Source organism: Neopelma chrysocephalum, unplaced genomic scaffold (assembly GCF_003984885.1).
Source record: "Neopelma chrysocephalum unplaced genomic scaffold, ASM398488v2 Primary Assembly neopelma1_147, whole genome shotgun sequence".
Taxonomy (NCBI): Eukaryota; Metazoa; Chordata; class Aves; order Passeriformes; family Pipridae; genus Neopelma; species Neopelma chrysocephalum.
Window position 1 is genome coordinate 14,130,291 of NW_020897809.1, and position 14,385 is coordinate 14,144,675.

The 14,385-nt window shown below is 46.9% G+C and overlaps 1 protein-coding gene across 2 annotated transcripts in view; it reads right to left on the bottom strand.

Annotated features, from left to right (window-relative positions):
- Positions 1-14,385, bottom strand: part of EIF4E3 (eukaryotic translation initiation factor 4E family member 3) — a 32,869-nt gene that overhangs the window by 17,778 nt on the left and 706 nt on the right. The window lies entirely within an intron of this gene.

A 14,385-nucleotide genomic window follows, 5' to 3' on the forward strand; every position in this document is an offset into this window, starting at 1 on the left:
CAGGGTACCCAAAGCCCACGCTGGGGCAGACAGGGTACCCAAAGCCCCCGTCCTGCACTGCACGCTGCTGGCAGCCCCTTCTCTGCACAGGCACAGGGCACACCGCGGACCTGATGCGTCTCTGGGGCTGCCTTTTTGAGCAAATTAGCCTTCGTGCTCAGTTTGGCTTGGCAACACTGGCCAAAACACTAAATCTCTCTAAAACTCCAAGGTTTAGGAGGCAAAACCTTTGCACGTTCACATATTGGAGGGGTGGCCACCATGCAAACTGATCGTGGATGGAGACAGCACAACAACGAACCTTTCCAGACTTTGGGGGGGGGGATACTTCTCTACAGCCCGTTTAATTTATATATTTGGTTTTATAGGGAGACGTTCCTCATAAATCCAACATGGACATGTGCAAAAAAACCCCTCACGTTATTTTTATAATAGTATTTTTAAAATTAAGATTCTCCCTATTGGGACTGTGCACAGTAGTAAAGTTAAACACCCACATAAGTGATAGCAGGATCAAAGACCATGAATCACAGATTGCCTTGCAAGCACATTTAGTAGGATGAATAATTTTATATATACTTCATCCTAAAGGAAAAAAAATCAATAAAGACACACTCCTTTAAAGAAATAAAAATCTAACAGTAAGAAAGGGCAAAGATGACCCATGAAAAGAGGTCCGCACAGTGACAATAAAGAAACACAAAAAGTTAATGATTATGTTGTCCAGATGGAAAATGCAAACTGCTAATCCAAATTAAATAAGATCTGGAAAACCAGTTGTGCCATCTCATGCAATTTAATTTATTCCTCTTTAAATAGAAGGCAAGATAATGACCATTCGGGAGAGCTTGGAATCTAAAAATTCATTGCTATGCCCACTCTGAGCATTTTCTCTCTATTTTAATGGTGAGCCCACAAAAATTTTAATCCTGAAAAAAACCCTACAATAAGTGGCTGTTATCTAGGCACAGATTTTCTCAGAAGAGCTGGAGAAGACAGGAGGAGAGGAGGAGAGTGCAAATTTCTTATGACCTCAACCACATCTTGCCTCCATGACTGTCGATGACAGTCTCCACACCCAACACGTTTTTGGTGTCCTCTGCTGAGGTTGCCAACAAAGTATTAAATTTTGGATATGCAGCAGCATCACTGTGGAAGTGAGGCCTAACTCACTAGGCTGTAATACAAAAACTAACTTTGAATCCAGCACCTGTCTCTGATGGGAACCACATGCTTCAGCAAAAACCTCCAGATTCCATTATGAGGGAGCTGCTCATCAGTTAAAACATTATAGCTCAGGCAGAAAACAAATCATCATGTTATAAACAACCTGAGCTGCAAGGAACAATATAAAAGTACAACCCCCACACCTCTGAGACACGGAGTGAGAGCCAGGCAGCACAGCCTGTATCATTATTCCAAATGAGACATGTAAAGCCTCTGTTTATTCCTTATTTACATCGGTAAATACCAGGCTTCACAGTGGCACAAGGAACACTGTGGGAATCTCAACTAACAGTAAATTAATTTGGCTGTGGAGGAAGGGCAATCACAGGATGCATCGAATTAGTGCATCCTTTGCCTACAGAGATTTCTAAGTCGTGACACAGAGGCAAGAACGAGTCTCCCGAGATGAATCTCGCCAGGAAAAACGATCACGAGCGCAGCATCCTGATTCTGCTCAGCTATCTCGCACTGCCAGCACACCTTGAGTGAAATCAGTTCAGAGATTAAAAATCCCAGCAAGTTATTACCACTTTCGGAAAGGTATTTATACGGCTTTAATTAAAAATTTATTTTATTGATATTCGCCATCTATTTGAAATGTTCCTTTGTAAGGAAACCCTGGTGATGCCTCCTGTGCTTTTGCATCTTCTCAGGCAGCTTTACCAGAAACAAACTGTGTTACAGTTCAGCCCTGTGCTACAAGATGGTGCAGAGATGAGTTGCTTAAAGCTCACCACCAGGGAAGGGGCTCATGGCTCTGTTCCTTACACCTTCTCCCAGCCACATCCTCCTTTTGCTTGCAGAGTTCTCCAGGCAAACAGGTAGTTTCCTGCTAAGGCCTTATAAAGTAGGATTGTGGGGAGGAGAGCAGGACTCAGCCAGTAGATTAACTCAGCTAATTTCTGATGAGTAACAGCTGAAATTTTCCCAGGTGGCAACTGGGGAGGAAAAAACCCAACTTGGAGTGGGGAATACTGTTCTGCCCCATTCTGTGTGCTCTCAGCACTGTTTGTCTGCACCCAGTTTCAGGCACCTGAGCCTTTTTACCACACAAAGGCCCAAACCACTCCATGCTGTGCTAATTAGAGCTGAAGAGGGTACATTACAGCCAGAAGAAACAATGAATACTTCATACCTCTTTCCATGGTTTTACTTGAGATTTAAATCCCTATTCTTATAATCCTTGCTGATCCCAAAATCTTGACAGCAATGGGTACATTACATGTGCTTGAAACATTATTTGCCTATTCCAGGAGATTTTCCAATAGTCTCTGCCCCAGCTAGTGCAGGAAATCCCCCTGCTATGATACAGTGGTGTTTTGAGGGGACACACTGCCTCTCAAAACCATCAGGACCCTCCTTTCCCCTGCTGAGAGTTGTGCACCATCACTGTGGCAACTGGAGTGCCTGCGTACATGAGAAATATTAGGAAAGCATTAGGCTTATTTTAGCTATATTCTAATGCAGTGTAGCACCTGGAAGGGAGGAAGGGAACAAGCACCATATGAGCAGTCATACTGCATTTCCACCCTGGAAGTGTTCCACAGCTATGTCCGAGGCGACAGGCACCACACCTTAGAAAACATCTGAGATAACCTGGGTTTGCTCAGTGCTCCTGATACAAAATGAGTGGTGTGAAAGGTTGGGCTGGACCCCTCTCCAGCCAAAGCTCCTCTTTTTCACTCTGAGACTGAGTTAGCTGGAACATAAACCTTCCTGGACTTGAGGGATGGCTGGAGCACAAGCCTTGGCTGCTGTGCCCAGCTGCTGCTGCTGCTGCTGCTGCCTCACATCCCGAGCCAACAGCCATGAAATGTAATTTCTCTACCAAATGCTGGTGTCACGATCACTTGCTCTTGAAACACTGCCTGGGACTTCAGAAGCATATTAAGTAACACAGGAGCTGCTCCTGAGAGGTTCCCAGGAAGATAAACTGAACAACCGAGAGCTGAAGCAGAGGTGAAGATGAAGGGATTTTAGTTGATATTTGCTTCCAGAGGCTTAAATAAATGTTTTTTAAACCCTAAAACACGATAATAAAGTGTTGAATCCCAATTCTTTTGGCAAAAGCTCCCTCATCTAGGAATGATTTCATATCAGCCAAGCTGTTAAGCAGAGGTTGTCATGGAAACAAGTTATATTCAAATGATATGGCCAGAGATATACTGTATTTAGTGAGTTCTTCATTTGCTGCATATTGGGAACATGTCAGAACTAAATGATATTGCATAACTTTGTTTTGTCAAAAACAAACTGGCTCGCTGCCCCTGTTTTTCTCGCAGGCTTGTGTCCAGTCCTGCCTGGGACAGGTGGTTTTCCACACAGTCCCAAGCACTGCTCCACAGGAGAGGCTCCTCACACAGCTGGTCCCTGCAAGCTCCCATTCACAGAAGCCTTCCTTCAAAGGCATGAACCTGCCCAAGTCAAACAAGCAGAGGAACCTTTCCTTAGCTTCCACAACTGACATAACCATCCATAACGAGTCCGAAAAGAAATGCTGTTAACCAGATCCTTTCCTCCTCCACTAAAAAAGTTCCTACATATGCATTGTGAAAGTCTGAAAAAAAATAATCTATACAATTACATAAAAGTAAAGCCAGTTCATGTGTTTGTGGGCATCCCATAGGCGTCCATGACCTCCTTGTAAACACAGGAATCCTATTAACTTACTGTTGGTGACTGATGCCAGAACAAATCTCAGAGAGGACACGTGCATACTAAATTTGTACCTCTGCTTTTTTAGCTGTGGAGCTGTTAAAAAGTGCAAGAATTTTGTTATGTATCCCAGGAGTAAATGCATATTTTTCTTAATATAAACAAAATAGATGGAATCATTCTTGCTCAAGCTATAAACCAAAATCAAATCATCTTTGGCCAGGATGCTGTGTGGAAACTTTATCCTGAAGAGCGAAAACAAAAATGAAATACAAAATTGGCTCCAAAATCACTCTCATAGGAAATGCTGTGCAGCTTTTATGAAGCAGAGTCCAAAGGAGGGTGGTTTAAGAAGTCTCCCAAAGGACCAAGATTCCTGATTGCCCAATAGAAGCTGAGCAGTAAGTAGAAGTCAAACAAAAGTAAAACCTTACCCTTAAAAGTTGTTACATAACTGAACATACCGTAAAATGCTTCACGGGAAGGTGATGGCATCTCACAGCCTCCAGGTCCAGAGGCATGGGAAAATGGAATGGGAGCTTGCTAATCTCTGGGGCAGGTTATCCTAAATTTCTCCAAGCTTTCTATTACAGTTTATAAAGAGAAAACCAAGGCCAAATTGCTCCTCTGGTATGCGAAAAAGCAAATCACAGGATGGAATTCTGCCAGATGTGAACATGAAGAATTCAGTACCAGTCCTCTACCTCCCTCAGGTTAATGTACAATTTGGAAAAACACCAGTCTTCCCAGGATCCTTGATGCATTCCAGAATCACAGCTCTCTCTGGTTACCACCACTTGTGAAGGAAGGCTGAGCCTCATCCAAAGCCCTTTACAGTTAAATAAAGATATGGATTGACTTCATCAGGCTTTAGATTAGATCTTTTTCCTTTACTTAGCCATCTTTAGGGAGCTGAACTAGCCTAACCCAACACCCAATACATGCATCGGGTATTAGGAGACTTGAATTTCCTACTTAGCTTTGGATACTTGGCTTCTTTCATCCCTCACTGTTCCCCACCCTTTGAAGGCACTGGGACTACCTAAGGTGCTAAAGGGATGCCCAGCAAAGGTGAGGTCAGGGGCATAAATGCAAGAAACCTAACAAACCTCAAAGTCAAGTTATATGTTGGAAACAAACTCCAGAGAGCTTGCTTTTCCCGATTTTCCAGTAAAATATCTGCAGAGTGTTTCACTTAGATATTGCTTCCCCAAACCTGAGGATCCCAAAATAGCACCATCTTCAATGCTCTTCTGTGTTATAATGTTACTGGCATCACATCTGGCATTGGCTTTGATGTGGAACATGAGCTTAAATGCTGATCTTCTTTTTTACAGGCATCCCAGTATACAGCTAAAGGAAACAATGTGCAAGAGTCAGATCCTACACACTGAACAAACCATGTTAGTCCATACCACAGAGTGAGCCTGGGATGGAAACCCTCAACTATTACTGATACAGTAAAAAATAAATTCTAAAATATAAACCCCACAGAAAACAGTATTTTATAGGCTTTATGCTCATCTCTTAAAAGTTACGAGCTCTATGGTTCAGCTCATAGGGGTCATTCCACTTTCTGCATCACACCATCAAATCTGGGACCTGTCCAAGCCAGCAAAGCCCCTCTGGAAATAAACCACTAGAGGGAGACTTCAGCAATGGAATACCCACAGGGAGAAAATCCTGCACATCCGTTCAAAAAACCCCCAAGATTTGGGTCAAAACTGCTCTTTGTGTTTCTTCTTCACAAATAAAAGTGGCTGATATTAAAGGGTCAAGTTTGGCTTAGTTACTGTAAGCTGAGGGAGCGTTGTGTAAATGGGATCAGGCAGTCACGTATTCTTCTGCTGTTTGTGAGAGGTTAGGCTGAATCTATTAAAAAAAAAACCACACCAAAAAATACCCCAGCCACTGAAAATACTAATAGCTGTATCCTAGCAACATCACGGATTCCATGTGGACTTTGTTCTGGAGTCTACAGTCCTATTTCATCAAAATTATTGACTTTCTCAAAGTCTCTAAACGACCATCAAAAAACCAGTTAGTGCTTAAAAAATACAAACATTTAATTAGTCACATTAATAAGAAAAAAAGAAGTGCAGCATTGCATGCTAGCGCTCCCTTTTCATGGAGCTCAATTTAGCTTCCTTTGAAATCATCATCAAAATTCCCACTTTATTCATTCATTCAGTAGCAGAGCCGAGTCCCTCCTTCAAGAAAAAAGCTGGAAATGGCCCTTCAGAATTTGGCAGATGAGGTTTGTTTCACAGGCTGAGCTCACTTATTGTATGGATCAAACTCATAGAGCTCTCCATGATCCCCCTAGTCATCTTGTCCTTACTGTGAAGGTAAATCAAGTGGCATTCAAATGATATCCAGAGGCTTTCTACAAGGCTTTTGTACTATGCATGTAACCAGTGTCCTCTTTTTCCCTAGGCTTTGTTTTTATTTAACCACGACAAATTTTTTCAAGATCACAAAAAATGTGAAATCCTGTTGGATGTTCCTAAAAGCTCAGGCCCTGCTCCTCTCACGTATGAAGACTTCAGGTTTAACACAGCTCTGGGAGGTTTTCCCTCATCAATCCTGCATCACTGAAGTGAACTTTAGTAGATAAAATGCAAGGGCAAGAGGCCAAATAAATAAAAAATGAAATGACCCAACCCTTCCAAAGAAAAACCCTTGGCACAAAAAGAACAATTGAGAATAAACCCAACCCCATCCCAAACAATTAACCTCTTACCCTTAACAACTTGCATGATGATACAAAGAATCCTGGGGCATTTTGGCATTTAACTCAGGGTTTGGGCAGACTCAGGTTTTGGTCACAATTTTCACTCAGCTCCAAACTATGCCACAGCTTTTCATACAGTTTTTATCTGTTATTCCAAGCTACAATAAATTAGCAAGACCTTTTACCAGAGAGAAAGCACTATTAAAAGAGTAGATTCCTTTTCATCAGTCTGCCTCAAAAGCTCAGTTGATAGGGTAGTATAGAGTAGAATGCTTCTCACACTTTACTTAGCCCACAAAGTTGGTTGAGACCCACCAACACTTTTAAACTGCAAAACCTTTTAATGTGCTATTTCTATAGTTCAAAGTTAAACAACAAGAGAATGCCTTTGTTGAAGAAGTAATTTAAATACAGAAGGGTTAGTTAGAGACTTTCAGCCCGTGACCATGAATCTGGTGATGGCTGGATTTGAATTCCAGGCATGGCACTGAACTGTCTGTACTGCTCCAGCCTTGAGCTGACCTCTGAACTGCTGCTCCTGGTCATGGGAACCTGCTGCCAGATTATCATCCTGCTCCAACACCCCAGGAAGGGCTTTATCTCAACTGGCAACACCCGTTTAACTGAGAATTTAGCACTCGAGTGTTCATGGGCTCTCTGATACTGTTAAATCTCACAGTTTTAGTCACACTGAAGGTTTTTACATTGCTCATCCTTTCTGTTCCACCAGCTGTGAGGGGGAAAGGGGCCGTAGGCAAGGAAGGGATATCCATTTGCACAGAGTGCCAAAATAAGGGAGTAGTTCTGGCTTCATATAAGCTGTGCACAGGTGTAAACCAAGAGGGTAATAAATATATAGGACAATAGAGCAGCAAAGAAATGGGCTTTCAGATTTTATTTACTCAAGTTAAAAGATGGTATCAGAAGCTACTTCCAGGACCTCACCTAACTTTCCCTGGTGACTAGATTAATTCCAAAACTGCCCCAAGGAGAGCAACTAAACAAAAATTTGAGTTGTATACTAAATTCTTTCCTAATTATGCCTTGAAAGAGAGCTGTTGGGCTGATTTATACCTGTATGTAAATTTGTAAAAGGGGAGGGGGGAGTAAAATACACAATAAAGATGGAGATGCTTTGACTAGCCAAGCTGCTTTGATTTGAAGGCTCTCTTTAGCATTTAGCAGGAGTAGAAACCTCAGCCTGTTGGTCAGTTGCAGCAGGATTGCTTTTGATGGCAGACACTTCAGACAGCGAGTGGAGAACAGCAAGGGCTGAATTCATACCAAGGAAATAAAAAACTGCTTTCACGGTGGCTTTGAAAAAAGAACTTTCAGTTGTGCATTACCTCTTTTCTTTTTTTTTTTTTTTTCCCCAGTGAATTTTCTAGACAGGCATTCACAGTAGATCTATCCGAAAGCAGAGAAAGGATAGCAATGGAAATAAGTTGTTTCATGATCAGAACAGCCACCTTTTGTCCCGAAGCTGCCCACGCTGTCCACGGTGAATTTCCTGTTGGGCGCCAAAGGCCATTTTGCCGTGATGAGGGTGGTGGATTCATCCTGGGCTGATGAGACAGCGCAGCCCCTGTGCAGGAAAGGCTGTTTGTGAGGGCTGAAGTCACTCAAGCAGGGAGATGTGACAACACAGTGTGTAAAACCTGTTGTTGCCTCCTTGTCCTGTTGCCAGGTTTAACCTCAACCTGAGGAGACAGCTGCAGCACATGCATGTACACACATGTAATTAGGTACACACTTATTTCAAGACTTTGTAGCCCCTCCTGCTAACCAAGAACTTGGGGCCTGAGAAGCACCGCAGCAGCAGAGCCACAGGCTGGCAGTGCTCCTAAAGGCTCCTAAAAGCTGCTTATCTCTGGCCTAAGGAGTTTATAGCACCCATGTATCCCCAAAAGCTCATTAGCTCCTCGGTAAGCAGCTGAGACACTAGATCCACAGGCAGAACAGCGGTGGCTTGAGTTTGCTACAGCACAGATAAAACTTCTGGGCTTGACTAGTCTGCAGCAGGCTGGTTCAATAGCCTGAAGCAATCCCACTTATGTATAAACTGGAGAAAGCCTGATCTCGTGGAATGCTCCTTAGTATCTGGCTTTGCTAGAAGGAGTGTGTGTAGCTAAAACTCAGCTCTGCCACGGGGCTGCACCCGCCTCCCTGGTACCCACCGAGAGCCAAAATCAGCATCTGGCAGCATCCCCTGCCATGGCAGCAGAGGAAGCCACGTGCCCTGACGTGGCCTCACATTGCATCTGCTTCTCCCTTGCCCTGCACTCCTCCATCACACATTGCCTCCAGGGCAGAGGGGTGGGAATGCAACCCAAGCAGCTGGCCTGCATCCCAGGAGAGACAACTATGGAGACGGGAAAGAAGGACAGGAAAATCTGTGCCTGGGGAGGTTCCCCTGGAGATTTTAGAGGAATGGCTTTCCGTAACTTTCTCAGCATGGCTGTGGGACTGGATAGCAGCCACAAGCTCCTGTAGAAAGCCATCATGTCAGGGATATTTCCTGTCTCACTGTGGCTATTCCCCGTGTCACAGGGGAGGTCTTTCACAAAGGAGCTGCTTCTGAAGAACAGCATGTCACCAACAATTCAGCAGGTTAAGTTTAGCAGAGCCAGTGACAGATGTGTGCAGGAAGGAGCTATTCTTCCCCTCTGCTTTTCTTCCCTCTCCATTGAGCAAAATCTTTAAAGACCAGCTCCCTTTGCAGAAGGCTACAGAACTTTTAGCAAGTGGCATGCATGGAGGCATTCACAGCCATGATACCTGTGTCTGGTTATTTCCAGTCAAAATAATCTCCTACTCAATTATGGAGAAGAATAGAGAAGCTCAGCCTGACTCACAATCACATGGGGGAAAAATGAGAGGAGTTGTTCAAGTTCAAAACGTTCGGCTCGCTGTGGAGGAGGATTAGTACCGCTGTGGAAGGAGGCTTTCTCTCCCTCTGCAACAGCACAGCACTAAGGGATGGAAAAGACCCGAGTCCACTTCCCTGCTGTGCCAAATATACTCCTCCGTTCTTCTCTCCTCCCTCCCCAAGAGAGCATATGAAGTATTAAACAGCCAGGAATAAGCCCTTGAAAAATGTGATCGCTAGCTGTCAGATACCTCTCTGCCACAGAGATGCAGCTCTGTGACTGTTCATCTGCAGATCCTCCGCTGCCACCCAGGAAATTGGGAGCCAACAGTGACATTAATACTCCCATCCACTGTGGCGTCACCTGCACATTTTGCACGACTGTGCTAATAATTCTGTGATCAAAACCACATCCAAAATGCACTGCTGAGCACAGATCCAGGCTCTGCTGGCCCATGCCCTTCCCAGCCTGATGGCAGTGCCCAGTGCCCCATCCCTGACCTGACATCTGGACCCTCTGCAAGCGAGAGGCAGGGTGGGGGTTTTCCAGCATTGGTTTAAATCTGTCTTCATTTCACTGGCATGAACCATAGCTGTGCCCTGGTTACAGAGGGCAAGCATGGCTCCTGTGCAGAGGAATTATTTTGGGTAGTACTGTAAATTTTGCAGACTGAAAACTTCTCACGCTGTTTTAGCCAGTGCCCAAACATTACCTTAATGTGTCATCTTCTGTTCTGTCATTGCCACAAAGTATTATCATGATCCTCGTAAACACCCACAAACTGGCCTCATTATCTCCTGGCACTCCCTCCTCCCCTTCCAGGGATGACTGATAGCCACTGATCTGCCACTGCCATTCCCTAGGCTGCAGCCTCGTGGTTCACTCATCCTCCCCCTTCCTTCTCCAGGGTTCATATCAGCTCTCTCTCCCATCACACCGTTGGATTTTAAGTTCCCTTGGCAAAGGGACAGCTTTTTGTTTTGCTTATGTAGCACCCTGGTCCCTGACTCACTCTGTTAGGTGCAAAGATAACACAAATAATGAATGTCATCTGGAGAACTGTCTGGGAATTACAGGAAGCTGGGAAGGAGGATCTAAATCTTTTTGTGCCAGATCTGACTCAAGCCTCCGTTATCCCTTTCTGCTCCAGACTGACCTTTCCATCTCCTTGATTGCTAAGCCTGAAAACTTTTCTTTGCCTGAATTATCTGTGACAGCAAAATTGCTTTGGCTGACTGCTCTCACCTGTCCTGCTTCCCTGTGGCATCTCAGGCATGGTGGTGCTCTGGAATTGTCCCTCAGGCATGTCCAGACATTTCCTACTTCTTCCCTTACATCACACCAGGTTTCTACTGCAGTAGTAAAAGGGTACAAGACACTTCTCCTTCCAGAAACGTTATGCAGAGCTCCCAGACAGAGGAACACAAATAAGACCCCCAATAATAAATAGCTAAGGCATGGGGAAGCACAAGTGACTGATAGAAAGAAGGCAATATGCCACAGTATTTACTGTAAGAGTCCCTATTTCAGCTGTCTTTCCTGTTCAAGGCAGCGAGAGGAGAACATGAAGAGGCAGCCAATTCAAGTAAAGCACACTGAAAGGTCAGAGGAATCCATCTAGCTTGTGCAGCACCATTTTGTAAGCAGAGAATAGCTCTTCATTAAACTTGTTTTGTGAAAGTGATTGAAGGGAGAAAGGAAAATAGCTTAACACACTCATTACAATCTCTGAGAATTACCTGTTCCTCACAACTGCTGTGATGGGTCTGGCTTTTGTCAGGCTGTGCCCAAATCAGTGTGCACTCACTGTTTCCAGCCCCTGCAGGGGCACTGGAGGCAGAAGCCCTGTGTTTCAGTGCCGTGTCCAGGGGTACACCCATGCACAGCGGTGTTCCTGCTCTGCCAGGGGCCGGACACCTGGAGCATCCTGCAGAGCCAAGCAGCACCAAGGACAAAGGCTTTGCCATGGGGATGTCAGGGCAGTCCCTGCTGCTCCTTTTGACTCTTAGTGGTAGGCACCTCCTCAGGCACTGCAGTCCCTACAGGCTGGAAGAGCTCTTCGAGCAGCTCTGTAACAGCAGAAAGGTTGCAAAATACCCTAGTTCTCATTTTTTAGTCAAATACTGTAAATCTGGTACTGTCCTAATGTCCAAACTGAGCCTGAGCCTGGACTAGGAACTTGTTTGAACCTGATGGGTCTGATGCAAAGAAGACATGAAGCAGCCTGAGGTCACTTACCTGTGTGAGGGCACCCAGGTGGGGCAGGGAGACTGGAACCAGGGCTGGGTGTAACTAACAGGCAGAGTTACCCTGGTGATCTAACCCCATGTCAGTGTAACCCTTTGGGAGGTGATGAGCCTGCTGATAGGAAGACTGTTAACCCCCCACCTGCCCCTTATTTTCTCCATTCCTTCTGGCTGTCCCTTTAGTGTCTCACTTCTCAGCCAGTCCCAAATTCCAGTCTCACACCTCCTATAGTGCCATATAGTAGCCTCATCAGGGGAGCAGGCATGGGAAGACAGATGAAACACCATTCCCTGCCGGCTCTCCTCTCACTACAGGTGGAAGAAAGATGAGCTAGCAATTTGCTGCTGGCCTGGCAAGATAGCAGTGAATTACAGCAGCTCCTGAGCCAGCTCAGCTGCGCTGGCGAGCATTCAGGGAGAGGAGAAACCCTTCCCGCAGGCACGGAGGAGGGAAGCAGGTGTGCTATTCCCTTTTGTTCGCTTGTTGGCAGAGATCACAGAGCTAACACGGGCCATAAGGTCTCCTCTGCTCCTCCAAAAAGCCACACGCCTCCAAAGACTACTGATCCTCCTCGTACTCGTGGTTGGCAAAGCGCTTTGGCTGCTGGCACCCTGCCATGGGAGAGCCTGTTAACGCGGTCCCGAGCTGCACCAGGGGCCAGAGAGATACATCGTGTCCCGGCTCCTCCAAAAAGACAACGCTCCCGACAGAGGTGCCGGGGCTGCCGAGGGGACACCGCGCACCCGGCACTCCAGTCACCGCACGGATGTGAGAAAAGCCTGGAAAATTGCACAAAGCACTGAACAACCCGTGGGCAATTCTCTGTCACAGTAAAACTTTGGTGCAAATGAGAAACCTAACAACTGAAAACAGCTCAGATGCACTGGCTGGAAGCAAAAAGCAGCCTCAATTATCCACCACCTTTTTTTTTTTACCCCTCTCAGGATTTCTTTGCTCTCCTAACACCGCAATAAATAACAGACACAAACTAGATCCATGGGTAAATAAAGTCCTGTGTGTGATACGCATTGCCCTAGACACATGTTTGGCCCAAAGTCTGGTTTTGGTTCACCACTGTTTAAATGTCAGTTCAGCAGAGCTGCTCTCGTGGCACAATCAGGGTCAGTGCCTGGCCCCTGCCACACACAGAGAGGCTTTCTGAAGCCAGCCAGAAAGTTCCACTCAAAAGATGCTCCACCAACATTTGCTTTTGGGGCTAATGCAGATGATTTAATTGCTACAGTTTCTGGAATAAAGCTGAATTTACTGATGGCTTTTAATAGAATGCTCGAAAAGGATTTCAGACGTGTCCTTCACAAGAGGCCATGAAGGAAACTCAGTAATAGTGCGATAATTGCATTAGCATCTCCAGCGAGCCCAGGGCCGCGCGGTGGTGCGTGCCTTACAAGGCACACAGAGAGGCCTTGCCCTACATACACAAGGATGGCAAAGTGGGAGAGAGGACAAGGATCTGCATCTCACTGGCCTACATTAAAACTGTGTGTTATAAACCCGCACCAACAGCACAGGGGCATCAGCAGATGCCCTGTGCTAGTCGGGTCAAAGGTGTTTTATCCAGCTCAGAAAACCTGCCCCGCCCTCCACAGGTCCTGTGTAACTGAGCCTGGGAGCTGGTAAGCCCCTGTGCAACACAGAAACACGGAGAGCATCCTGTTCAACCTTCTTAGGAACCCTACTCAGACCCCAAATGTCAGGCTCCATTAGGAACCCAAATGCCAGGCTCCATTAGGAACCCAAATGCCAGGCTCCTGACTTGCAGAAGCAGTTTTTCCTCAATGTTCACACTGAAACATTTGCCACATGAGCTTGCCAAGAACGTCTTTTCCCTGCAAACCACACTGCCTTGCAAGGGACTGCACACAGATGCTGTGCTGCAACAGGTGCTGCTGGACTTGCCTCCCCTGCGAGCAGAAAGTTAAATGGCCATTCAGCATGGGTAAATCTAGCAAAAACACACTGGGGACTGTGACATGGGTGTATCGTTGATGTGTGTCTATACGGACCAACATATGTGCCCTGGGTACCAATACGCGTGTACACGGGCACATATACACCTGTGACACGCCCATACGGAGACAAATCGGCTCCATCAGCTGTGAATGGCATCACCACCGCCCGCGGGAAGGGGACGCAGGGGGTCCGCGGGATGGCCGCAGTGGCCGGACACCCCAGCGCACCCCGGGGGCCCCATCTGGGCACCCGTCCCGGCGGGAGAAGGGCGGGGTGCGGGGGTCCGGCGACGGGGTGCTCCTCCCAGCCCAGCCCAGCCCAGCCCAGCCAAGCCCCGCTCCGCTCCCATCCCCGCTGCGGCAGCGGGACCTCCGCGCCGCTCCGCGCCGCTGCGCGCCGGGCTCAGCGCCGCGCTCCGCAGGGGCCGGGCTGCGCGGGGGGCGGGCGCGGGGGCGGAGGGACGGAGGAGCAGCAGGAGGAGGAGGAGGAGGAGGGAAGGGAAGAAGGAGGGAGAGAGAAGGAGGGGGGGGTTTACCCCATTGTCCTCGGCAGGAGCTGGGCAGAGCCGCCGCCGCTGTGCGCAGGCTCGGCCGGCCCCTCGCCCGGCGCGGAGGAGCAGCTGCCGGCGGTAAGGGGAGGCTCCCCCGGCTCATCCCCCCGATGCCCCCGGGGCGGCGGCGG